We start from the raw sequence: 25,505 nt of genomic DNA, 5'->3' as shown, positions 1-25,505 counted from the left end.
ATTAAGAATGTATTTATTTATGTTTTTTTTTTTAGATGCATCTACGAACATCTAGAGGGAAAACAAGCACACGGGTTTGGTACCCATTGGGGAAGTCCGTTGCCTGGCACTGAACCAATGCAAAAGCCACATTAAAACCTACCAACCTCAAAATCTAACAGTAATCCATTTACAACTAATCAAACATTTACAGAAGTGCAGCTCCAGCCAGGGAGAATGATTCATCAACCACAAACCCCATGTTCCCTTTCACCCCACATCTCGTTATTCACACTGTATCTCAATCTACCTATGCAAATGAGTCGCGAGGGCCGTGGAGAGCCGACTAGGAGAGGGAGAGAGAATGATAAACAAATATTCATCCATCCTGCTGAGGAAATTAGAGGAAAGAAGGCTAGACAGAGATTTGGGCCTGGTTGTAATGCCAGGTTTGTGTGAGTGAGAGTGTGTGTGTGTGTGTCACTCTCTCTTGCTCCCTCCATCTTTAGCGTGTGAATTATGCATGTGGCAGTAGCCTGTCAGCACCGTCGAGGTGAATTAACTGAGCACGTCGCAGCTTTTGTTATAAATCCCACTGCCTGGTTTTGTACCCGTTTCCCCCACATTCTGTATACCTGTGCGATGACGGATTAGTGCGCTGTTCAGATTAATGTCACCGGCCTGCGCCAAGTTCACTAGCGGGTGTGTGTGTGTGTGTGTGTGTGTGTGTGTGTGTGTGTGTGTGTGTGTGTGTGTGTGTGTGTGTGTGTGTTGTAGATGTCTGAACCCCAGGCTCTTGGATTGAGAGACCTCAATTTTTTTTACCCTTCATTTTTTGAGAGACAGGCTCACCCCTTCTGTATGGTAATCCTCTGGTGGGGTCACCACAGGCTAGGCGGCTGTGACTGTTCCCCCATTACGGGCCCCATTTGTATATCAGGTTGTAATTACACCGCGCCTGCCCTCAGGCCTACATTGACCGATCTCACCTTTCAGAAATATACGATTCAAACACAATATAATTATGGCTGTATTAAATGACTAATGAATTCACATGCCGCTAAGTTCCCTCCGCAGCCGTCATTTGTAAATATTTCAGACGTAATTCTTTGACAATTTATTCTTCAGAAGCCGATATGAAATAAGGGAAGGTTTACCTCTTAAAGGCCTCAATTTTTCCCCCCAAAGCCTCTAACTCACCGATACAGACGCAAAAACATCTTGTCCCAAAACTCTTCTGTGGTTACTGAAATTTCCACGCTTATCATAAAGTCAGAGTGTGGCAGGTTATTATGCTAAGGGCCATTTCCAGTGTTGCTCAGCTTTAAATGGTTAAAATCAGGGAGCTGTTTTGAAATAAAAATCCACTGCCTTCTCAAACACCCTAGACGCATATAATGTTCCAGAAGGTGGCGGCGGCCAATTCTTTTCTCCCTCAGAATAAAGTGTACTCTTTTTTTATTTGAGATGAAAATGTCAGTAATTTATCTAAGATTGATGATGTCTTACATTTGTACCCAATAAATGAAAAATAGATGAGCCCAGAGATCTTTCGTTTAATATTTAAGGCAATATTAAAGCCTCCGTACAGCCAGTGGAAGTAGTTTTATTTAAGAGGAATAAGACTATTGGGCATTGTTTGCTGAGAACCTCATGTTTATTTGATGGGATTTTTGTGGCTTTCTGAGGAATTCAGACACTATGGAAATCGCACAGTACATTTAAAGCTACTCTGAGCTTTTTATATAGCTGGCATTTTAGAAGTTTGTGTGTCTGAATATCTGTCTGAATATTAATAGCCAACACCATATGTGTTGTTTATTCTCCATGCACTGCAAAAAAATTACTTCTTGCTATATATATATATATATTTTATATTATAGTTTCTATATATATATATACGTTTTTATTTAATTTAATACATTTTTTAATATTTATACATTTAATGTAAGCATATAAATCTTGTCTCAAGATTTTATTTATATATATATATTTATTTATATATATATTATATTTGTATTTATATATATATATATATATATATATATATATATATATATATATATATATATATATATATATACACACACACACACAAACACAAGTTTTTTTGTTTTGTTTTTTAACAAGAAAATCAGACAAAAATATTTTTTTCTGCTTTTTTTTTTTTTTATGTGGCCGAATTAAATTTTTTATAGTTAGACAAAGCTGAGAGAGTTTTCACATTAGCCCAACAAGGTTTTGCCTCTGTACCTACAAACTTTTTTTAGTACACAATCATCATTTAAGTTTTTAAAAAGGGATTATCCTCTGAGCCAGCAGCGTGTTTTCCTGAAGAGTTCATGAATGTCAATTGCTCGAAAACCGGACCCATTCATAATGAACAGCACCTAATTTCACCATCGGAGAGCTGCATTAGTCAATAAACTGCTGTACTCTTGCGGTATTTGCTTGATATAGATGTATCTCGGAGCAATCAGGCCTGTCATGGAGTTGAGTAGTACTTCTCACTCTAGTGCTAGCTAACTGCCTTATTCAATCTAAGTGCAGAACAACGGTGGGTACTGGTCTCTCCCGCATAAGGAAATTAAATCAAGCCTCAAAATCTGTACCCTTAGCAGGCAAAATAAAAAGAACCCCCCTCTCTCATGGCTCTAAAATGGGACTTTACAAGCTTGATTCTGTGCCTCCGCGTTATTTGATTAACGTCAATTTGCCGGTGTTTGAACCGTACATCAGAAGGGCGAGTGGCAGCAAGTCGGCCGCATGATCAGGCCTCTACACACACACTTGAGCATGAGGCCTGCAATCAGCCACAGCTGAGGAACAAGTGGCCCAAACACAGCTGTCTGTCGGCCCACACCCGCCCCGGTAATAACGGGCAGGAGCTCTGCATTTTCACGGAGATTAAAAAAATGAGTTAAGAGAGGAGGTGGGAAGGGGGAGGGAGAGAGCTAGAGAGATCTTAGCGCTGCCGTGACAGACAAAGCGAATGCACTCTATGAGAAAACGAGTGTGTTGTAAAGTGGAGCGGTCTAATGCAGCCAGATGGAGAGAGCTGGATGGTGACCAAGGTTATATAAGCTCCTAGAGTTTGAGAGATCTGATTGGTGGGATCAACACTTTGGCACTGAGAATGAGCGGATCTAATGAGCGCTATCTGCAAAATGGCCTCCTGTAGAACTTCAATGGGTTCGTCCTATTATAGCAGACATAGTCCTCGTGGAAAGACAGAGGTGGAGGATGGCCCACTCAAAGCACAGCCGCCGCACTCCATCTTGGTTATCACATGCAGTCAAAATACTGAATCCTGATGATCGCTGGCGCTATGTTGTTGTTCACCCTCTTGGGATTCATGTTAAATATAAAACAACTGTGGCATGTCTCGTGATTTTGTACTGTATGCTTTACGGGGCTTGCATGTAAATTTGGTGTAGAAACAATTTTCATTCAGAAATGGCTAGTAAATTTCACAAACAATTACAAAGAAACAACTGAAATAAAAAACTGAAATAGTACTTTCTTGTACAACGTACTCCAGCAATCTTTTATGTACAATTTTGAAAAATATTTTTACAGTGATTATATTGGAGTTCATAACTGAATTTATTTAAATAAGATAAATAAATTAAGCTCAATAGATTACACTTGTAGTATAATTTTGATTACCACAGAATTTTTTTTGACTTATTCCTCCAGCAAAAATCAGGGTTTCAGTGAAGCACTTTAAATGACAGTAAATACACTCTTAAAAAATTCTGGGTAAAAAACAACCCAATGTTGGGTCAAATATGGACTAACCCAGCAATTGTGTTGTTTTAACCCAGCAACCCCAGGATTAAAACAACCCAATCGCTGGGTTAAAACAACCCAATCGCTGGGTTAAAACAACCCAATTGCTGGGTTAGTCCATATTTGACCCAACATTGGGTTAAAACAACCCAACATTTTTTAGAGTGTAGGCCTAACCATAAAATATGAAGTACTTACTGTTTTAGTAGTTTAGTCGCAAGAAGTTAGCAATATGTGTGTAAAAATTTGTTTAGTGTGAAAAAAAATGCCTACTTTTCTGGGTAAAGTTGCAAAATAAACAATGGCATGACAACGCAATGCCATAAACCCTAAAATGACTATTAAAAACAAGGATTTAAACAGTGTTATGCCTTAAAAAATGTAGATTTTAACATAATTAATTAAAGTTTTCTGCTACTAAAACTTCCACAAATGGTCCCCTTTTACTTCCATTGTAAGTGCCTTACCAAAATCTTGATTTTTACTGTAAAGAAATATAAGAAAATGAGGGTTGAGTCAAAAATTGATCCGAACCTGGAATATACTTTTAAGAGTGTAAATCCTTAAGCCTGACCTCATCCATTAACCTCGGGTGAAGAAGAGGTTCGGCTTGCTAGCCAACGTAGCCTCGGGCTCTACTTTACCATAGCTGCAGCTGACTTGTGTGTACTCTGTTGTGTTATGCTGGCGTCCACGACCACCAGATGGGTTCCATGTTGTAATTCACTCGATGAAACCCCCTATTGGCTTATTCAGATGATATTAACTGACAGTCATTTGCTTACGGGACACAAATTAAATCATCCGATGGCATTAAGGAGCTCTCTGTGGGCTCTAGAGAATAAATAAAGCACCGTGAGAGATTTTGTTGCATGATTTAAGGAATGGAAGCAATTGATTGAACCAGCACATTGCAGCTGTGTCCAGTAACACAAAGTCGATCTGTAATATATACATATATTTATATTTTTCATCTCGTGCCAGTTTTACTGTGCTGTTGTGTTGTTTCGAAGCCGGTACAGATACCTAGATTTTTACAGTCATTTGTGATTATGACGGATGTCTTCAAGCAGGCCGTGCTGGCATGTTCGATCTGGACACTATGGCACAGAGGGCCTGCCCTCAGCACAGCTGATATGAATTACCCACAGGTAAAGCAGAACAATCACAAAAGAACTGTGGCCCGTCCATTGCAGCAGCATTTACAAGAAATCAATATCAATACTTAATGTAAGCTGGGTGAAAAATGAGCCAGCATAGAGAGGGCATAATAACAGAACAAATGAAAGACCTTCGAGTGTCTCCCCTCCCGGTGGGGAACAAGGGGAGAGGGGGATGGAGAAAATGGGAGAAAAAGAGGAGAGGACAAATATTCTACTAAGGGTTGTGTTGCTTGTATTCACAAAACAAGTGAACCTCTACTGATCGTTCTGCGTTAAAGTCACATGGAAACTTGGACTGTGAGGCCTGCAGTAACTTTTAAGCTGTGTTGTAATATTGGAATTTTTGACGATGAGAACTTTGTGCTGAAACTTTCTGCTATGTTTGAAACATGAATACTTTGGAAAATAATTCAGTACACAGTATACTTTTTTCATGACATCATATATTTGTGCTACACTGTAAACATTTTTTTTACAAAGTAAGTTACCTGGTTGCCTTAATTTTGAGTTCATTGAAATTAAAAATTTGAGTTGATACAATGAACATTTTTGAGAATCGACAACCTTTATTCAAATTTTATTAAACGGTTTTGTAAGCATATTGAGTAATTGTGGGTTTTATGTGATGACGCTGTGAAACATGCCAAATAGTGCTATTTTCATGATTTATCAAATTTTTTATGTGGTTCAGATACAATAATATTTTTAGTTTCTATTTATTAAATCAATTTCCTTCATTGTATCAACTCAAATTTTTGATTTCAATAAACTCAAAATTTTAAGGCAACCAGGTTACTTACTTTTTTAAGTAAAAAAAAACAATATTTTACAGTGTACTTTTCATGCATTTTTAATCCTAAAATATCTTTATCGAATAAAAATCGAAATATCTAATAAATAAAATATCTATCTATCTATCTATCTATCTATCTATCTATCTATCTATCTATCTATCTATCTATCTATCTATCTATCTATCTATCTATCTATCTATCTATCTATCTATCTATCTATCTGGCCGTCCGTCCATCCGTCCATCGGTCGATATATATATATATATATATATATATATATATATATATATATATATATATATATATATATATATATATATATATATATATATATATATATATATATATATATATATGCAGTATATGTATATGCAGTATATGTATATGCAGTATATGTTTATCATATATAAATAATATCTTACTGAAAAAAACATTTTAATACTTATTGTGTAAATTTTTTTTTTAATTTTTTTTTACATATATTATAACCATCCTTCAGCTGTGGAGTTTCTGTCACAACCCACATTTTGCCTCAAAGTCTTTTTTGTGAGATTACTTAACATGTAGACAACAATCATTGAAGATCATGCTTGATATGTCTGATACATGATGTGTGAAGAAAAAATATCACAATATTCAAGAAAAGAAAAGAAAAGATTCCTATTTCCAACACATCTCAATTTATGTGTCGTATTGACTAGCATTAGATTTAAATTCCATTTGTTGTTTCAAAAATAATCTAATCTGACCTGTTTACTGTTAGAAACTGTTAGTAGACAAAACAAGTTCTAACTGGTGTACCATTTCATCTTAAATGTTCAACTTTAGTATAGTGATGTAGTATGATCCATGCAGCATGATTGTGTGTTACTTTTAACAGGCAATTGTCAAAAAAAGTCAGTTACTCGGTTTACCAGATGAGGGCACTGCAACCAAGATCTAAAAGTCTTCATGGCTCTCCTAACACTCACAAGAGGCATTCATTCTGTTTCCTGCTGTGGAACTTTTTGGGAATGTCCCTTTAGCTGAGCTCTATAGATGGCAACACAAAAAGAGTTACAAAGAAACTGTACAGAACATACAAAGTCAAGTCATCAACGCTCTACACACACTTTCTCAGAAAAACTACAGTTAAAAATGGTCATTCTTACCATTTCCTCTTTGCAGGTGTTTTTGCCCTCTTTCCCACTCTTCAACGCAACAGCTGACTCTCCAAGGCCTGACTCCTTCTGATCCTAAGGTGAACATCGCCAATTAGTCCTGGGAGGACGCGGTAGGTTTGCATTGTGGAGGGTGGGTGTCATGTTCATGTTGTGGGGGGATAGAAAGCTTGGGTGCTCCCTGAGGTAATCCGCACTCAGGGCTGATAAAGTGTTCGACAGGCTCAGTGGAACAAAGGCGGCCAGATATTCTTACTGACGCGCATAGTTTGTATCGTCTTTTCAGCGTGAGCTACAGCAATCATGGCGATAGGACTCTGGCAGGCATTCAAAAGCAGGCGAGGCTTTGAACCCTGCCTGGCCTGGTTGGATTATATTTTACACCTGGGGTCTGCTGAAGGACCCATATTAGCAGCACAATGCCGTTGCCTTTGAGGGGTTTAAGGTATTATGTGGCTGTAAGAAAAGGTCAGTTTGACTGCGGAGGGGAGAGGGAGGTGACCTGCATAGTGACAGTATGGCACTGGGACATGACAAGGGGGCGCTTTGTGGTAGAGCAGGTCTTGGCTGGTGGCAAGCCGCAGGTATGGCAAGCGGTAGCAAAAGGCACTGGTTTCTTTTCTGACAGCTAGGAGACGAGAGCCACCGCATTCCCTTTTGCACTAAATGAGATGTGCGATTGTTTGTGTTTGCTTGTTTTGTGCTAATAATTAGATTAGTTCTGCTCAACATGTATGTAATGAGCCACCTTGGTTTGTTTGGATAGCAAACTCGGCCTCTCGATCAGCGTCTTCCTCCCCGTCTCTCCCTTCATCTATTCAATCCTGTATGTTCTTTAATTTCCTCCATTAACACAGACATATCAACATCTAATTACTCTCGCTCTCGCTCTCTCTTTCTCCCTCTTTCAGGTTCTCATTTGCGCCATCCGTTTGCAAGGTGCTCGTTAAGCGAATGTGCTTAATTATATAAGAAGATAATTGCATGTAAATGCAGGCCCTAAAAGCTGCAGCGCTGGCTGGCGTACGTTGGCAGAATGACTGAGAGCTGGCTTTCGCTACTCTGTTTGTTTATTTTAGAGTGTGGTGATTACATTGAATCTGCTAATGAAGCTAACATGTCGCAGTCTGAGTCCAAGGTGGCGACTACCCAAATTGGACACAATTAGCATGGGGGCACACACATTCTCACAATGGTTTGTGCCGTCCAGAGTCGTATTGTGTATAATTTCCATACTATTAAGGCCTGACTCGTATTGCATTAGACACATTTGGCAGAGACTTTCCAGCTCAATGTGATCCAAAGAGACAGGCAATATTGCTCCCCTTTAAGCCGTTTGAGACTTTATCACTACAAAGTCCTAAACCGACACCGACGTGCTTATTTACCAACCATTATTCTGTTTTCACTCACAAATAATCATGCGGAACTAACTGAAATTCAACATCTTGTTTTGTTGTCCATTTTATTCCTGTATTAAATGCAGTCTGTTGCTTGTTCATTCAGAATTGACTTGCCTGTAATGATGAGTTTTAAACTCTAGTCAATTTCAGTGGATGTCAAATGAAGGATTATTTATTATGTTTTAAGCAGCAGAAGTCAAGGGGAGCGGGCAGGGAGAGGGCAGCCCCAGAGGGGTCCTTAGGGATGTTCCTTTGGTCCTGATGACATGCGTCGTCCATTATGGGGTAACAAGGGACTGGCGACGGAGGGGGTTTATAGGATGGGTTGTCGCCCTCGGCAACAGAAGGCGGTCCCCCCCTTTGGGACTGTCAACGCTGGAGCCTTCTTGAGGAATCCAGTTGTCCTAAAACACACACACATGCTCTCTCAAGTCCCAAGTCAAGAAACCAAACAGATGGTTACATCTAATATCTGGTCTTATATTTGCTTCACTAAACCTAATCCCGCTTCACGTCACAGTAACACAAAATGCCAAACTGGTCTCAGATCTGACAGACTGGCAAACTTCAATGAATTCCCAGACAGATGCTATGAGTTCAATAATGACCCCCAGATCTGTACCCAAGAGGGTCTTCCGTCTTCCCACTGGGATGTTACATAAAAACACGATATGTTATTTACAAAGAAATATTTGTAAATGGAGGATGAACCGGCTGGCGATAAGGTCCATGTCAGATCCCAGTGCCGCATTGCCCTTCAGAGACCGAAACATGAACCAAGAGTTGGATTAGTGAACGTGAAATGGAGGGAAGAGAAGTAATACGAATGGAGAAAATGAGTGCAGGGCGGTTGAAATGGACGGATGGATGTCAACGGAGGTTGGCCACAGACGCCTGTACCCCACCGCGACTGTCTGCACGGCTAAGACATCCTTACATTTTCTCCCACCTCCATTTCTGCCGGCTCAGAGTCTAAAACACAATCATGAATCAATAATTACACATTATTACGATAATTACGAGCACATATAATGACAGTAATGGGCTTCATTTGCCCCATCCATTATTACTTACAGATGAAGTATTTATTGATCATTCAGCTAAGATTATAGCTATTGGCAAAGCTTTTAACATGGTATTTCTATTGACTTTAACCCTTAATAAACATGTCCAGAAAATATTACTATATAAATAAATAGCTTTTTTACATAATTTACATAATTATGCATTATATACATACATATATTTATTTATATATATATATATATATATATATATAGATGGTATATACATATACATAATAAGGATGTTTCTTTTTAATATAATATATAAGTTTATATATATATAATATATATATTTTTTTATATTTATTAGCATAAATATGTAATATACTTCAAATTAAAGCTACGCTATATGCAATGTAATCTGTAATGTCTCACGAGTGTGATATGCAAGTGATGTTCACATGGCCTATTATAATTGAAAGCGATTTAAAATTGGGGCTACTTCGGCAAGTTTCTTATCATGGTTCAGAGATAAAAAATTTGGGATTTTTTTTCTCTTTTTTTCTCCTAGTATGTTCTTGCATAAAAACATTTCTCCTTGTATGTTCATGTTCTTGCTCTGTCTCACAAAAAAAAAAAAAAAAAAAAAAACCCTCAAGTGTTTTATCCTCTCTAATCTGAAACTGAAATAGATCAGAAAGGGCGTCGATCAATCAGGATGCATTAATTTCTTATTTTCATATGCACTCTGGTTACAGCGATGCAGGTCCTGAGGTGAGGCTGTTCCTGGAAGAGCCTGGTGCTTTAGGAGCTGCCTCTTTGAGATAATGAATTGACGTTTCGATTCAATGGCCTTTATGCTCAGCCTCCGTGGAAACAAATATGCCCCAAGAAACCAAATATTGTAGGGAACGGGTGGACAGAAGAACCAGACATTGATTTTACCTCTTCTCTCTCCCGCTCTCTCATTCTCTCTCTCAGTAATTTTTATTGCATAGTGCATAAATGTTGAGTTACAGAGCAGTTATACCACTTTAGGCCAGAGAAAATTATATTTATATATACGCACAGTGTAAAATTGTGATTGTTCATTTTTTCTCATCAGAGTCTTTTGATTATCACCCCAACCTCTGTTACACTAGGCTATTGATTTCCCCCAACTTGTATTAGGCCTACAGTAAAACCCTTTTAAATGGATCTGATTATTCAAGATTTCATCCTTAATGCTAAAAAACTACTTCAAACTCTTGAGTTTTGAAGGCAAATGTCCAATGTTGCCACCGGATGGATTGCAGTTGTTCTCCAGAGTGAGAAACTTCATCCGTGTGCATCAAACACTTCCATCCACGCTCCATCAAAAGCATTTTATTAAGGGTTCTGTCATGGCTGTGGGCTGATCCATGGCAGGGTTTGGTGGACAGCATCTTTTGGATTGTTAGGAGTTTGTGTGCAGAGGGCAGACACCTGATAGCCCCCCAGGCGCTTTCCGGCAATACATAACCAGCCGCACACTTGATTCTCTTTGTTGTAAACAGACTGAGGATTGTGGCCTTGTCTTGATCCTGGGTCTTATTCCATGATTTGCCATTCTGACAAATAGACGCTCTGTTAAAGATTAACTAATTGCCAATCTGGTATGAAACTGATCTTGGCGACACTTTAAAATAAGGTTGCACACTTTAACATTAGTTAATGCAGTAGCATGAACTAACATTGAATGATACTTTATTAGCCAATATCCTAGTAATATGCATGTTAATTATAACTAGTTAATAATAGTGATATATGTGTGTGTACTGTCTACAATTATTATGCATCGATTAATACACACTCTTGTGTGTATGTATTTGGGTTATATTTCTGTGTGTGTGTGTGTGTGTGTGTGTGTGTGTGTGCGTGTGTGTGCGTGTGTGTGTGTGTGTGTGTGTTTATATATACATAATAATTATACACAGTACACACATGTATATAAAGTAAATAAACTTTCATTTTATAGCACTAAATATAATATATAATTATAATGCACATATGTAAACACACTTTTATTTTGGATGCAATTAATCACGTTTGATCGTTTTGACAGTAAATATTAATTATATTAGTTAATAAACACTTAATGCTGTAAAACTCTTTTATATTTCAATTAATGAATGTTAATGTATACAGTCTTATTGTAAATTGCTAATTTGATCATATTTATGTTTTTATTTGAAGTTTAAGTTGCATGTAAAAGATGTATTACATTTTTATTATTATTATTATTATGACACTTGGTAAAAATTTCACTAGAGCTTGAAAATAATTAATATATGAATATATCCTGATTTAAATTATAATTTATAAATATTTTGAGTTATTTTAGATTGATAAATGTGTCTGTGTGCAGAGAGAGAGAGAGAGAGAGAGAGAGAGAGAGAGAGAGAGAGAGAGAGAGAGAGAGAGAGAGAGAGAGAGAGAGAGAGAGAGAGAGAGAGAGAGAGCAGGTCTGGCATGTTTATGCTTGTGTGTATTAGTGTTTGTTTCGTGTGTGTGATGTTGATGAACTGCTCTGTTTATCTTATCTGATGAATCATACAGTAATTTATTGTAATGAACCCAATTGTTTTGAATACTCTGCTCTTGGCAGCTGGCTGACTGGTTGGTTGGCAAAAAAAGCATAAAATGTCATTCTAGAATAATGATTCTCTTAATATTTAAAGCAGCTATAGATTTTTTTATTATTCTGCTTTTTACACCGTTTCTCATGTAAAAAAAGGAAAACATTCAGAATACGATAAACATTCTGATGCTATCAGTTTAAGAGAAGGAATACAAACACTGAAAAGTGCTGAAAATGACAAGCGAATGAGTGAGAAGGACAGAGAAGGATGAGTCAGGGTCACGTCCAGTGTGTGTATGAATGGGGTGGGGGGGCATGATGGTTTGGACGTGTGGACAAGGAGACAGCGTGTGGTAGACTGTCTGCCTCCAGCTAGAGAATTTGAGGCGATGCGGTGAGCTAATGTGAGTAGAGAGAGAGAACGAGTGCACGAGAGTGGAAGAGAGAGAGTAAGAGAGGAGGTAAAATGTCATGTCCCTCTGTTGCCTAACAATTAAATGTGGCACCTCAAGCAGATCAATTTAATTTCTCTCAGCCGAGGGCTTTCGTTTCTCTTTCGCTCGTTTTCTCCATCTCTCTTCCTCCTCTCCCTTCTCCGCTATCATGCGTTCTTTCGTTCTCTTTTCGGATGACTTTCTATTGACCCGTTCCTCTCTCTTTTCGCGTCTCCCGGCGCTGTTTTTGGAGATGCTGTTCGGAAACAAAACACCATAATAAAACAGCACTTGAAATATCAACATAACCCTCGGCTAATTAGACTCTGGCTAATGGGGCCTAATTGCATCTGCTCAGAGTGCCGAGTCATTTCCCTGTACTGTAACCCGACGCCCCCTGCTCTCCCGCCTCATTGATGGAGTCTGTTCTGCAAAGTAAAATGCAGTTAATTTATCGTAAAATCTATTAAAGGGACGAGTATAAATAAGTAGGGGAAAGGAGATGCGAGAGTGATTAACTCTTTGTTTTCTGTCTAAACTCCTTTTTTCGGGGGATTTTTATACGCACGCTGGCGGCCTATTGAACCGAGGTTACGAGTGGCATCTTGGTAAGAAATGGAAAATGGGGGTATGTTGTATTGAGGCTCTATTTCAGAATAACAAGTGCATTAAGAGCCACATGCTTTTAATTTCATGTAATTACACCAAGGGGACAAGAGAAAGGCAAGGTGTGTGCGCGCGCTAGTGCCTGTTCACTGAGAACAGAGCAAGCCCGGCCTGGGCTTTTATATATTTCTGTTCTTTTATAGTAGCCCCCCCTTTGTCACAGCATTTTTTTTTCTCATTCTCAAAAGAAAAAAATAATAAAAGGATTTGGCCCATTTTCAGTCTCAAACGAGACAAAACAAGCTCAATAAGCACAAAATGTACTTGTTTAAATTACCCTTTTCCCCTATGTGAAAAACCATTAAGCTTGCTACCGCGAGCAAGTTTTTTTTATTCTTCCTTTCTTTCTTTCCCCCCTCTGTCCCCTGTGTTGCGGTTCTACCACTGATAACAGCTTTTATCAGATTTTGTTATTAGTCCATTAGATGGTGATAGTCGTCGAGTCTAATTCTGTTTTTCATTGGACAGTTCGCGAATTGAAAGCACGGCGAGAGGGCTTTAGTATTTAGACTAATGTGCTTTCGATCTCAATGCAGTGTCCATTTAAGTGCTGTGACCAGGATGTTTATTGAGAAATGTGTTTTTAATCTTGTGCTTGTTAACCAGCCGCTTGACTGGGTAAAAGGAAAAGCGCGGAAACACGTCTCAAATGAAGCCTCAGCCTTAAATCATAAATGATGGTCTCTCTCGTTCTCTGCGACTCACAGTGGGAGGGGAAGACGCAAAAAATAAGAGCAGAATAGCACAGAAAAACTCATCTTTTCATTTTTGTCAAGGTGCCTGGCACTTTTCATCTCTTCTTTTTTCATCTTTTCACTTATCATTTCTTAGCCGGTCTGATCTAGCAGAGCGGATCTACACGAAGCACTTTCTTGGCTGGCATCTTAAGCATGTCTTCTGTGAAATCCCCTCATACCTTGTATTCTAACTGTAGTTCCCTGCGTACTAAATGAAACCAGTCCCAAAATGCTGTTGTAGGCTCTATATACTCACATCTAAGTGTCAGGTAAGCGTCTTTGAATCTGCTACAAGCTACTTATAATTTGAAGTGTCAATCTACCATTTTAAAAAGGTACAGTATCTGCAAGCTACTGAAGTTTTGATGGGGCAGCATCTTTTTTTAATAAAAGAAGTTACATTATAAATATGCATTTTGATTTATTTTTTACACAAAATATATACTATAATAGTAATATATTACAATATTGTTAGGACACCAACATCTTACAACTTACATGGATTTCTGGATCTAAAATAAATTAATAAATCATTTAGTGAATTGGTTTGTTCGGGGAGTTTATATAAATCAAGTCATTTTCGATGAGTGAAAACAACTTAATTTATATGAACCGTCCAAACAAACCTATTCACTAAAATGGATGAGCGCATTCGATTCATTATTCAGGCAGCTCGGCTGCAGTTTCAAACAATTAGATATTAAAAAACTACAGTCATGATACTAAAAATGTGGTTACACCGTAACGTGTCACTATAATAATTTATTTTTTTTTTTTTTTACCCGGTTCTAAAAGAATAACATTTATTTGAATCATAACAATTATAAATGTTTTCCCTATCACATTTAATTAATGCAATGCATGCTTGCTGAATAATAGTGTTGTTTTCCTTACAAAGAAAAATCTTAATGACCCCAAACAAGTTAGAGTAATAGAAAATGCACTTTTTGATTTTTAAAGTCATCTTATGTTTGTTATGGGGCACTTACCGTTGCCTAGATCAGATGCATAACAGTCATTTTAATATTTGAATCGCAGTCCCATGAACATTAAAGAAAGATTCCTTGACATCTGCGAGAAGACTGTGGCCTCAGTAATCGTATTTCCCTCATTTCTAGAGAGGTTTGTCTTGATGACCTGGACAATCAGACTTGTTTTGTCCATGAGTGAATCATTACAGGCTTCAGTCTGTGTAAATGCACACATCAGGGCCTTTAAAGGCACCCCATCATTTCCCCAACACAATCTCAATAGGTCTAATTGGCTGCAGCATATTTTAATTGGAGCCATATTGATTTGTGAGGGCCTGTGTCTGCGAAATTGTCCGACAATTACATAGTGCTTTTGTTCAAGCTTAATTTTGTTTCATTTGTCCAGACATAAACCGTCCACCCCTTCATCTGCCAGTAGGAGCACTGGAGATCACTGACAGATAATTATAGTGCATGTCTCTGTGTGTTGGCTGCTCAGCTCAAATACAGTCAGTTTCATTAGGCTTCAAATCTGGCCTAAAAATCTGACACACACACACACACAGTCCCTGTATTATTGCTAATTCTTGTCGTGTGGTGCTTCTATTCTGTCCCGTTGTTGCCGTTCTAATTGGTCTGGCCTCACAATGGTCATCCTGGCAAGCAGGAGGCCTCTTCCCACAAGTCCATTTGTTTCAGTGTGTGGACAGCATTGTGTGTGTGTGTGTGTGTGTGTGTGTGAGAGAGAGAGAGAGAGAGAGAGAGAGAGAGAGAGAGAGAGAGAGAGAGAGAGAGAGAGAGACACTGGGTAAAAAGGAAATCAATAATGTTTCATTAGAGCAGCGTTGTAGCAGTCTTTTGCCCGTGCATGGCTTAATTATTCTTTTCTAGGCGTTTGCTTTAATTGGGAGAATAAAAGAGTGAAGTGGAGAGAATGACTGCATTAGCATATCTATTAGAGACACGGCTACAAGTACACACACAGCCTCACGGTCATGAGTTCACCTCAGTAACCTTACACACACACACACACGTTTGTTTTTCCGATCATGGTATGGACTTTCCATTAATTTCCACTGTTTTTACAGTGAGTTCATTTTATTTGATCTGCTATATTAATGATGTATAACTGCTAACCCCAAGAACAACTCTTGTTTTTCAACTCTTGGAATTGTATTTTTTATTAAAGGGATAGTTCACCCAAAAAGGAATGTTCTGTCTCATACACTCATTCAAGTCATTCAATTCCTGTATGAAGTGATTTATTCTGTGGGGGAAAAAAGCAAATATTTTAAAGAGTGCATTAACTGTTTTTGTCTATACAATGAAATCCACTGGTCCAAAACAAAATGCGGACCCCACTGACTTTCATTGTATGGACAAAAAAATACTTATTTTGTGTTCTATAGAAGAAGGAATGTCATACAAGATTGGAAGGACATTAGGGTGAATAAATGATGAGAGAATGGCTATCCTTTTTAGTATGTCTGTTCAGTGGTTTCCCAGTGCTGGTGAATATTTTGTTTTTGTTTTTTCTTTTGGGGATATTTGTTCCTCAAAATTGCTAATTCGAACCAATTACACTGATTTCAAGTCTGTTAAAGAATTGTTCTCTACTTTTCTGCTTCTGTCTTTATCTCCTTCTCTTTCTCTCCCCTTATCATGTCAAAGCGACAGTGACTAACGGTCCGCAGTAGATGAAATATAATGATTCTCTTGGAAGAAGACAGACACTTTGAGCTGTCTAGTCTCCCCTGGTGGATACACGCACACATGCACACTTTAACTCTGAGATCCGGGGGTTAATCACTCTATCAGTGTAATGAAGTACTCACTGACAGCTGTAAGCAAGCTATGCAGATGAACTTCCCTCATCAATTTCTGCCACTCTTCACACACACAGAATAAATCTCCATGAAAACCCTGTCTAGAGTGGTAGACACATAGACACTTTCACTGAGCATGTGTGTGTGGAGGAAGGCTGCAGTGTATATATCGGATTTAATGTTAGATTAATCACACATGTTTACTGTACTTGGTTCCAAATAATTGTTTATGTACACATTTCATAAGCTCTCGGTTAGTAGGGCCTACATTTTAGAATTACATTTTCAATGATGCATGCATCTGTAAGTTTATGTCTAGTGAAAGAAATATTTTGTAAACTAGTAGTAGTTAGTAGCACAATACATTTATGTTGTCCGAGACAAATATTGAATTAGAATTTCTCTGTATCTAAATTCTACCTAGATTAAACTGGTTTAGTACTTTAATAATATCTAGTTATATATTTTTGATAGCATTGTGGCTTACCTTAGGGTTTTTTTTATATATGAAAGTGTATAAGAAAGTGGTTTAATATAACATAATGTAGTATAATAATTGAAAAAACATGAAAAAGACATGCAACAGGCATCATCTGTCAATTTTCTAAAGGGAAAATGTAAAAAATCATATGCGAGTCAAAAAGCACTGAAGCACAAAACGAGAACAAAAACAGTTTTTCCACGAATGGTGGTAATTTTTCATAAAATCGCTTCAGTACAGCAGTCTGTTTTCCTTTCAGCTCTGGAACCACAGGTTACGGCGTGCAGGATATTCAGTTTTGAAAAGCTTGATTTATAATTTGCAGCATTCCCATCTGCCCGTAGTTCACTGGTCGCTGAACGGACAGATAAACCAGTTAGCAAACACTTTTCCCCACTGTCTGTTGTTTTGATAATCACCCATAATAGCATCTAGCTTCAGTATGGTCTTTAAACCTGATTTACTGTCTAATGGAATAAGAGAGACTCAGAAAAGACAGAGAGAGAGAGAGGGAGAGACGCAGTCAGTCACTACATGCACCTTTTGGGTAATGTCATTAGACATGTTTTGAAGAATAAATTAAATCAGCCCTAAATTGTGCTCTCAAGTCAGACCTGGAAAAAAAAACAGATAGAAAAAAGGGAGGGGGGAAAATGAGTGGACCTCATTGAAAAGAGAGAGAGAGAGTCATATTTGAACCTCTCGCAGGGAAATGCACTTAACCAGATTAGAACGGGCCAGTGTGGATGGATGGGCACAGTAATTGCGCTGGCTGTAATGGGTTCCTGTTGCCTGTAGCAGACAGTGGGCAGTTCAGTGGATAATGCGGGTCTCTGTAAGGTTCGAGGACCTTACAGGCTCAACCTGTGATTGGGGTCAGATCTGCGGATGTCAGCTGATAAAAGGTAACCCCACTCGCAATCTCACAGGTCACACATAACCCCTCTGCCACATCGCAGGAGTGTAAAACACACACGACTGCGTTATTTAAGTGCGTTTATTATGCGACAATTCTGTGAGGTAAAAGTACATTTCTTCATGGTGAACTAACAAAAATTGCAAAAATGATTTAACATTTACAGACAAGTGCACTTGTCCCATTCCAGATTTTTCCTTAGATGTACCACACAATAAGAGTCCCTGAGCTCGATAAACAAAAGACAGACTAGCTGCTCTTTTCTGTTCCGTCTAAATCTTATTCTCCCTTCCTTGTCCCCCAACCCCACCCCCAGCTCGGTGATGTCTGTTTCACGTCTGTTTTTGTTGTCCTAAAGACAGAAACATTATCTACACTTAAACGAATTCTAACTTAACCTGTGGGATTGCTTTAAAATAATCACTTCCTGTCTGCAGAGGGCTTGGGAAGTACGCTGTTTGTGGCTTTTGTCTCACTGAAAGAGAATCAATGGTGAAACTGAAATTGATCTGCGGTGTGTAAATGTATTTTCTCTTTCAGCGCCGTTGTTCCCTCGCTCACACACTCTCACACACTCAAACTCCTGCCCCTCCCCAGATGGTGTGTGTTACCTGTGGTCCCGGGCTCACCTGTAACAGAGTCGGCTTGGCTCCAGGTGAGGGCTGTGGTAACGTTGTCCATTGTGTGTGTGAACAAGCAAAAGGCTGCAGGGATTGAATAGCAAACATGCAGGTGATGACATAGTCTCCTTGAACACAAAATGTGTGACACTAGCAAGGAGGTGACAACACACACATACACGTGTATTGACACACACACAGCTTGACAAGGGCATTTACCTTAATTCACTCAGCCATTTAAGAACAATGTCGCTTTCTTTCAACTGGGAATTTGTTGACTGACACATTGCGATCATATCCGCTTTATTTTTCATATCCGCTTTATTAACATAAGAGGCATAGCCATTTTTTCTTTAAATCTAGTTGCAGTAGTGCTATTTTAGCTGTTCTAAAACAATCTGTTATGCTGTTTGATTGATTGTAAACTAATGTTTATTTAATCGTATTAGTTATATTTACGATCATAATCTTAAAACACACTTTCTTATAGCTGTTTTATGTCTTATACTTTTTACTGTTTAATGCAATTTAAAAAATAAGATGGCTATTGTGTGCGGTTACTTCAAAGGCGGGAATGTCAAAATCTGACATCAAAATGGAGGCCGCTGTAAAAAGCAACAGCAGTATGCACAAATTCACTACACTATAAAGCATTTTCAAAGTGCATTTTCTGACTCTACCAAAGTTTAATGGAATATTCCAAGTTCAGTACAAAGTAAGCTCAAATGAGATTCAATTGAGATACTTGTAAATTGGGCCTTTTTTGTAAATGGGGACTTAAAAAGAGAAATGTGAAGCTTATAATTTTATATTAGCTTTCACATTAACTCTTCTGTGTATTAATTGAGCTTTACATTAATTGTTAATTAATTTAAATTATTAATTGGTCTCCTTTAGGTCTTTTTTTTACAGTTGTTTTGTGGTTTTAGGTGTTGTGTGATGTAAATAAACACATTTTTACTGTCTTGTGGCTATTACGTTTGGAATAATATTTTCACATTTCCGCTTAAAGTCCCTAAATTAAACCAGATTTAAAAAAGACCATGACGAAAAGTGGAAATACATTTTTGTGGTCACTTAAATTATCCCCAAAATGCTGTTGATTGACCTGAACTTGTATTTAACCCAGAATACTTCTTTAAAGAGGGTCATGATTTGAATGCATTGGTCATAATGAATAGTCAATGTTCTTTATGAGGGAAACAGGGGTGGGGCTAAAAGAGCAGGCAAAAATCTCATGACCTCATCTGTGAAACATCATACAGCCGTTGTAAGGTTTTGTTGCTTGCATCACCTGTTGAAGGGTATACCTTTGAGGGGGGGAAAGCATGTTTTTCTGACAGAATGACAAGAGAGAGTTTGATATGAATGGCTGGCGATCTTTCAGACTCAAATGATACTAGCATCCAACGTCTAGATCTGAAGCTTTTTGGAGCTGTCACTCCATTAATCTGTTATGCAATCATGACTTTCTTTCAGATTTATTCTGAGCACACACAAAAAAAATCACTTGTGTGTGTGTCGGTGCATTTCACAGGTGTTCTGTGGGGCCTGCAGAAAGACACTGCAGGCTGGTAACCAGAGACCTCTCAGACCTTGTGGGAACTCTGATAAGATACTCTTGCTCTTTTCCTCCCCTCCCCGCTCTCTCTTTTCTGTCTTTCTCGGTACGACGGGGCAAAAGGTGAGGGCGGGAAGCCAAACAAAGGCATGTGTGCCTCTGCCATTGCTGAGCGGGACCCCTCGCTCGTCTGTCAGAACGCCGGGGCGCACCGCTTACAATGACATTCCACATTCCGACACTGGAGAAAGTGGTTGGTGAGAGGGCAGCATGTCGTCCCCACGGTAACAAGACCCTTGGGCAGGTTGAGAAAAGGGGGTGTATGAGCACTCCGGGGCCTTGTCCTCACTCTCAGGTGATGTGAGGAACTTTTTGTGTTACGTCGAGTATAACACACTGTTGCTTTTGACCCCACACACATCCATTACTGTAGAATGCGCCCCTGCGGGGTCACCGGGGACACCTGATCTACTCGTACGTTGGCCAGCCTTTGAATGAGTTTTGTTAGCGTCGGGGGGAAAAAGCTACATTTTTAATAACACATTGAACTTGTCAACTCATCACACCTGAAAAAAATTCCCAGACTGTGCGACTTCCAAGTAAACAGAACTTAAATTATGCTGGCTACAGACGCACACAAACGCACGTCCCTCTAAATTTACTCTGCTTTGTCTCAATTTGTTTCTGAGCCGTTTGCGATCCTTAAAAACGGCTGAAACACAATAGAAGTGAAATGTGAAGCTTGTGTTGTCTGGCAGCAGATATGAGTCTGTCTGGATGTTGCCTTCATTCAGAAATTCCCTGGCAGCCGGAGAAACATCGTCAGACCCCGGCAGCTTCCAGAGAGCTCATTCAACCCCGCCCGCTGCTGGATCGCATTACTTGCGCGGGCCCGGCGGCCAAGAATTCAGGATGGAAAGGATAAAAATCGGATGAAATGAAAAATAATCCCTGTTGATGCCAGGTGAGTTTACCTGCCTTTGCCTACCCATCATGGTATTTAATCCTTTGTTGTTTGCAGTTGGATTTTTGCGGAGAGAGGAATGTAATGAATGTGGTAATTTGGAGTTCCCCGGACAGCACGAGGAGGTTTTGCTGGGGTATGTGCTTGGGACAGTCGAGACTGATGACAAAATGTGCAACTTGCTAAAATGTTGTTTTTATGTCTTCATATTTCCTCAGCGGTTGCTGTTGCAACACACCATTACTCTCGCAGCACAGCCTTGGCTGTGTCAGCTGGTAGAGGGTGTCCAGAGGGTGAATGATGTTGTTTGTTGGTCTTGTTTGGTGTATTAATGTATTTGTGTGCTTTTATAATGGATGACGTGCTGATGTTCGGACCCCTCTGGACACTCTGAGCTGATTTTGTTTGTGGAACACACCTCACTCTTCACTGGAGTCTCCAAAGCACCGGGAACCAGGTACAAGGTGCCCGAGGCTTTTGTGTGAGAGAGTGTTTGCGGCTTGATTAATGTGACTGACAGGTATAGGTCTCCCTGTTATTTGTGATTTCACCTTGATTCATTTGTAACGAACACGCACGTGTGTGTGTGTGTGTGTGTGTGTGTGTGTGTGTGTGTGTGTGTGTGTGTGTGTGTGTGTGTGTGTGTGTGATCCTTTGACAGGCCATTTTATTTTCTGGTTTCTCGCATTGACTTGGGGACAAGGCCTAGTCCTGGCTTGGATAAGGCCAACATCCTGCTTCTGAGGTGAGCCCGAAAATAAAGCCCTTTAAAATCGTTTAAGAGTGTCAGTGACATTAAACACACAACTGTTTAAAGGTTTTAGGTTATTGTAAAAAAAAAAAAAGTGACAGTAAAGACATGTATAATGTAACAAAAGATCTCTGTTTCAAATAAATGCTTTATGTTCATCAAAGAATCTTAAAAAAATGCATCTTGAATTCCACCCAAAATTAAAGCTAGGGTAGGCAATTTCACAGAGGCTAGCAAGATAGCTTTGAAAGCATAAGATCCCACCAAAGCCACTTGAAGAAAAACCTGCAACCTTAGCCGAAAAAAGCATAATGCCTCTTTATGCTAGGGTATGTTTTTTTAATGAATGTAATAAACCACTTTTGTGAGAAAATAGCTTAATTTTATGAATTGACAGCCCATCGGCTAATCTTTAAAGGGTTAGTTCACCGAAAAATGAAATGAAATTCTGTAATTTATTACTTACCCTAATGTTGTTCGACACCCGTAAGACCTCTGTTCATCTTCAGAACACAAATGAAGATATTTTTGTTGAAATCCGATGGCTCAGAAAGGCTTTGTCATTTCCAATGTCACCAATGTCATTTCCTCTCAAGACCCAAAAAAGGCACTAAAGACGTTGTCAAAATCCATCTCACTACAGTGGCTCTACAATAATTTTATGAAGCGACAAGAATAGTTTTTGTTTAAAAAAAAACCTAAATAACTACTATATAGTGTAAATAAATACTTATATAGTGATGAGTCGATTTCAAAACAAAGATTCGAACGGATATGAATCAGTGTATCGATTCAGGATTCGGATCACCAATGTCACACAATTTCAGCAGTTTGACACGCGATCCGAATCATTAATCAATACACTGATTCATTACTGTTCGAATCTTTCTTTTGAAATCGGCCCATCACTATATATAATTCGTTATTTAGTTTTCTGTGCACAAAAACTATTCTCTTCACTTCATAAAATGATTGTAGAACCACTGTAGTGAGATGGACGTTGTAACGACGTCTTTATGCCTTCTTTGGGTCTTGAGAGAGGAAATGTCATTGCTGCCAATAGAGGTCTTTCTGAGCCATCGGATTTCAACAAAAATATCTTCATTTGTGTTCCGAAGATGAACTGAGGTCTTACGGGTGTCGAACAACATTAGGGTAAGTAACTAACCCTTTAACTCTGATCTCAAGAGACGCTCTAGCGACTGACGCTTGAGGTTGTAGCCTTTAGCCTCCTTGTTAGAGCATCCGTCTCTCATGCCGACAGACCCAGGTCCAAGTCCTGCTTGGAGCAAGTAGTTCCTACAGGAGGTGTTACACAAAGCATCACAAATTTTCACAATCACATTGTTAAATCACCTCATGTCGCAAAGACACACAACATTACAATAATAGGGGACATAAACAACTTAAAGACAGCTGACTTGTACCACCTGACTGCTGCAGATTCATTTCAGCATTGATAGTATTGCCATACAAACTGTGAACAACTCTGAGTGGAATGTCACGGGTTGCCATCTTTTAATTACGACATGGCGTTAATATAGCACAAGCTCGTTGTTTTGATTTAGGAGGAACTGTAAAAGTTGGCTGCTTGGTGACTGTCTGTCTACAACTCTGCATAGCCTCATGGAACGCCGAACTCGCTGATGACTTGTGATGTGTGTGTGAGCAGGATGTGCGGAGGTATGCAAATACATTATTTAGACAACTTCTGATATTGATCGCTGTCAGGATGTGAAGAGTGTTTTAACCAGTATTGCCCGACCTTTAAGCAATACTATTGTTTTTAAAATTGATGATAATAAGAAATGTTTCCTGAGCACTAAATCAGCATATTAAAATGGCTGCTAAAAACTCAATTTTTTAAAATTGAAATACAATTTCTTAATTGTTAAATTGTAATACAATTTTACATTATTAGAGTTTTTACTGTGTTTTTATCAAATACTAGGTACTAATTTAAAAAATGATTAAGAAATTTCAAGAAAAATTGAAAAGCAGTGAAAATAGATAAATATTCTCCCAGTCATAAGCATACAAGTTTAAAAGAATTAAAATGTTGTATAATTTGAAGCTTTAATAAAAATATGATTTGCTCTATAGTTCATATAAATCCCACAGCAGATTTAAAAAATCTTCACTTTTTCACACTTCATTTTTTTTTTTAAATTATTGTATCTTATTCATGAAAGTGGTGCAGAACAAATTTCTATATATTGAATCAAATGCAATTCACAAATCATTTTTTGTTCGATTCTAGAAATGTTCTTTACTTGTGTTTCCTGAATAAGGCCCATTATTTTTATTGAAAATCTGCACGTGTTCAGCAGATAAAAATCCCTTCACGTGCATCATTTGCAGATATACTGCTTTAAGCCCATGTTGTTCTAGTAAATATGAAGTATATGGCGCCAGCGTTTTATGCTGCATATCTTCGATACCATAAAACCATTTTTGGCAGTGCTCAGTGAAATAATCCTTGTTGTGTCAGACTGTGGTTACCAGATGATGGCATATCATTTCTTTAGCTGTTATTCACCATGATATAATTGTGTGTGTTGGTATCATCAGAGGTCCTCCCTTTTTTGAGGTGTGTCATGTCTTGTCCTGTGATTGTAATCTTACACTGAGCCTAATCAAAGACAGGCCTGCTGAATGCCCTTCCATAACCACAAGCGTTCATGCCCATTAGAGCTAACAGGCCCCTGAATGCATCAGATAACGTCTGTTCTTTTGAAGGAGAGTGAGAGAGATTGCGCCGGGGAGAGAAAGAGAGAAGGTGGTTGGGACATGTGGCTTTTGCGGGGGCTTATCTAGGCTTTGAGAGTGTCACAGCCTTGCCCTCCCTCTCATTCCCTGCATTATCTGGCCATATCTTGAGGGCCTTCCCTGTCCATTCCACATAATCACTCAGTAATACCAGCCACCCTTTTCTCTATTAAAATAATCACCGGCAATTAGGAGGAGAATGGGCAGGGAGAGAGGGAGAAATCACACACAAAGTAATATTTTCCCCACCTTACACGCTTTTCATCTGTTTTTTTTCCCCACTAACCTCCCGCAATGCATCAGGACCCTGGGCGGCCTAGGCTCGATCCAGCACTATTAAGGAAAAAGGCTCTGACAATTTTTCAAGAGCGGATAGATGAAAGAAAAAGAGAGAGAGAGACAGATAGGAGCAAATAATTTAAAAATTGACCATCTGTAAAATGAAGAAAATGGAAGTGTAAGAGGAGCATTGTGATTTACTTTATCCCTCTCAGAGACGCCTGAAATCTAAGAGGCGCTATTAAATCTTCCTTTGAAATAAATGTATCGCATTTATCTGTGTGGCCAAAAACGACTAATGAAGCTATTGTCAAAGCAAATAAAGCAGGGCGGATTTGCTGCGCGCGGGCGGTGCGGTATCATCCGGACAAAGGTAGGGGGGTGCGTGTGGTGGGGGCTTTGAAAGATACATTCACATAAATATTGAGACAGACAGACAGACACAACCTATCCGTGGAGCTGACAGAAAAGCGAAAGCCGGAAAATACCAGTAGTTATTAAAGTAGAAGGGGAAAAAATCAGATTTGCTGTTCATACTCGGCATAAAAAACAAACAAACATCAAATTAATAAATGACAGTCGGGTGAAGAAAAGGGCAGAGAATGTAACTGCTATTCTCATATCTCGATGAAATGG

The sequence above is a fragment of the Pseudorasbora parva genome, chromosome 10 (genome assembly GCF_024679245.1).
Source record: "Pseudorasbora parva isolate DD20220531a chromosome 10, ASM2467924v1, whole genome shotgun sequence".
Lineage (NCBI taxonomy): Eukaryota > Metazoa > Chordata > Actinopteri > Cypriniformes > Gobionidae > Pseudorasbora > Pseudorasbora parva.
This window is presented reverse-complemented; position numbering follows the sequence as displayed.